This window comes from Pangasianodon hypophthalmus, chromosome 23 (genome assembly GCF_027358585.1).
Source record: "Pangasianodon hypophthalmus isolate fPanHyp1 chromosome 23, fPanHyp1.pri, whole genome shotgun sequence".
NCBI lineage: Eukaryota > Metazoa > Chordata > Actinopteri > Siluriformes > Pangasiidae > Pangasianodon > Pangasianodon hypophthalmus.
This window is the reverse complement of record NC_069732.1, coordinates 18,878,473-18,881,782: the sequence shown is the minus strand read 5'-3', so window position 1 is coordinate 18,881,782 and position 3,310 is coordinate 18,878,473. Positions and strand designations below refer to the sequence as shown.

The 3,310-nt window shown below is 39.5% G+C and overlaps 1 long non-coding RNA gene across 1 annotated transcript; it reads right to left on the bottom strand.

The window, feature by feature from the left end:
* Positions 1-289: 289 nt before the first annotated feature.
* Positions 290-2,541, bottom strand: LOC128317232 (uncharacterized). The gene is made up of 2 exons (XR_008300773.1): positions 794-2,541; positions 290-508 (listed from the first exon to the last, which is right to left on the bottom strand). It is a non-coding gene; the product is annotated as an uncharacterized LOC128317232 (long non-coding RNA).
* Positions 2,542-3,310: the final 769 nt, after the last annotated feature.

Here is a 3,310-nt window from a genome sequence, read left to right as displayed (position 1 = left end):
CAGACTGAAACAGAATTGCCCTTTAGTACCATTCTGCCACATGCTGTCTGGCGAACTCCAAATGTGTTTTCTTTTTTTTTCCTTTAAGCAATGGCTTTTTTTCTGGCTACTCTTCCATAAAGCCCCACTCTGTGGAGTTTACAGCTTAAAGTGGTTCTATGGACAGATACTCCCATCTCCACTGTGGATCTTTGCAGCTCCATCAGTGTTATCTTTGGTGTCTTTGTTGAATCTCTGATTAATGCCCTCTGTAGCACAAGGGTGTGGAGGAAGACTCGTGAGACAGGCGGAATTTTACCTGAGCTCTGTGCTCACATTTATTCAGTCAACGCTCTTCAGCACACTTTCAAAAACTCAACAAAGCCAAAACATCTCAAGAGACACAGGTCTGTCCCGGACTAGCAGCTTTCGCTCCATCAAGTTCAAGTTCATGCACAGTGGCGTGTGTGTGTGTGCATTTGTGCGTGTCTCTCTCTCTCTCTTTCTCTCTCGCCAGTTACAGGAGTCACTGAAAGCACAAAGAGACACAAATAAAACAGGTGAGAATCATCACTTGTTACCTGCCGGTTCGACCTGCCTCCTCTCCGTCAACAGCTGACTCTCGGCCATGCCCCCGCTGCCACACCCTCTTTGCCTGGTCTGTGAGTTTTGGTGAGTGGCCTTGTCTTGTCAGGTTTGTAGTGGTGCCATATTCTTTCCATTTTGTTATAATGGATTTAATGATGCTCTGTGGGATGTTCAAAGTTTTATAACCCAACCCTGATCTATACTTCTCTACAGCTTTGTCTCTGACCTGTTTGGAGAGCTCCTTGGTCTTCATGTTGCTTTCTTAGTGATGTTGCAGACTCAGTGGCCTTTCAGAACAGGTATATTTATACCTGCATATTTATGACATCATGTGACAGATCATGTGACACTTTGATTGCACACAGGTGGACCTTAATCAACTAATTATGTGACTTCTGAAGTTAATTGTTTGGCACAGATCTTATTTAGGGGTTTCATAGCAAAGGGGGTGAATACATATGCCCTCACACCTTTTCAGGTTTTAATTTTTTTAAACAAGGTATTTTTTTCATTCCACTTCAACAATTTGGACTATTTTGTTAGGTCTATTACATAAAATCCAAATAAAAATCCATTTTAATTCCAGGTTGTAATGCAACAAAACAGGAAAAAGGCCAAGGGGGGGTGAAATTTTGCAAGGCACTGTATGTCAAAACAACACCTTTACATGATTTCCATATCTAGCTGAGAAACATGGACTAGAAAATAAACATTTCTTTGAATTTCTACAAATCAGATCTAACATATTAGACCTCCCCCATTAGTATCAGAACTTCTGAATATCTCACCACCAACTAAAGTCTTATCCAAAATATATAAAATAATATCCAAATCCAGCTCTACTTACCATGTAAAAGGATTTTTGGCCACAAATCTTAAAGGACATGTCCTATATAGCTAATAACACTAGTCTGCACCTGATACAATACAAAATAATCCATAGAACTCACTACACAGGTCTTGGGATTTAAAAAAGGACTACAGGGAATCTAATATCTGCATATAGTGCACAAAAAACAAGCAAACAAACAAACAAAAAAAAACACACACACACAAAATACACGAAATAGATGATTACATACATGCCATATGGGACTGCACACCAGTTAAGCACTTCTAGAAACAAATCACTAAGGAAATATCTCATTTTCTAAATCACACCATCCCACACTCCCTTTCACTATGCTTACTTGGAGATACATCTGGGATCAACATCACAAAGGAAAATACAATAGTTCTTACAGTGCTAACCGTCACCAAGAAAATCATAATAACAAACTGGAAATCAAAGAATAACATTAATATTGCACACTGAAAAAACCTTGACTACATAACATTGGAAAAACTCTCTGCCTCATTCAAAAATAAAACTCCCAAATGTAACTTTATTTGGACACCACTGATCTCCTACCTACACCAGGGAATCACCATACAATAGCTAACAATATAGTCCCTATAGACAAACCACATAACCACATAACCATAAAGCCATACCACACATCTCAAGCATAATGCTCACAAACACATGCAAGTAAATTACACACACATAGAGGCAACATTCACAGAAATCAAACTTGGTGTTACACGTTAATTAACTCAATCGACATTCCAACAACTACTACTCTTTGCACTACTTGTAATTCGCAGTAGAGAGCTAGAGGAAATGGATGAGGTTGAAATAGCCTCAGAACTGATACAACAGGGTGTGACAAACATCAACGAATAACAATCAAAAAACAAGATCAAATTATTAAAACCAGCACCTATATCATGACTTTTGTTAGGTCACAACTGCCAGAAAAGATTCTAATAGGCTTCCAAAGAGTACCTGTTGATTTATATATACTGATATATAAGATTCTTCAACTGACAGAAATCTAGTCATGGATCAGCAAGCTGTAAAAACAAAGCTGTCTGCTGCAATTATGAAAAAGGACATGAATATATCTGCCAAAAACCACCAAAGTGTTGCAATAGTGCCTCCTCAAAAGACTGCCCTGTCTGGGTCAAAGAAAAAGAGATCCAGAGAATGAAATGTGTTAAGAAAGTTAGCTACCCCGAAGCACGCAAATTGGTTGAGGGCCTTCCTTCCTTTAAACTAGAGAGATCATTTGCATCCATAGTGAAGTCCACACAAACAGTTGAAAGCCAGACAGTAATAAATGTCCCCCTTCTACAAAAAACAAGAGAATACTCACTCAACCATACTCAAACCAATCCAGACCAGCCAGAATGAAAGGTCATAAAGAGCGCAATCTAATCTAATAGTCAGAGGAAAAAGAAATCAACCCTACAACAGCCAAATGGAAGCCAAGAAAACAGCCTGAACAAAACCGAATACCCAAAAGGTATTGAAATGGCAGAGACTGTGAGATGCAGCCGAAGCCTCTTACCCAAAAGCAGGAACAAGGTGTGAGTACATGTACTGCCCACCTGATGCAGAGTAATATTATTCAGTCGAACCGTCATGGTCTTAGACCCAGGTTTGCAGAATTGCAGCACTTAGCTGCTGTTTTTAACCCTCTTGCATTTTGTCTTCAGGAGACCCACCTGGTACCAAATAGCTCCAGTGTTTTGAAAAAATTTACAATGCTCAGTACTTATGGCCTAAAACACACAACGTCCCTATGGTGGTACAGCCATCTTAATAAGACATGATATCATCCATAGCCCCATTGCCATGGAGACCAACCTACCGGCAACAGCAATAGACTGAACACTCAACAAACCCATCACGCTGTGT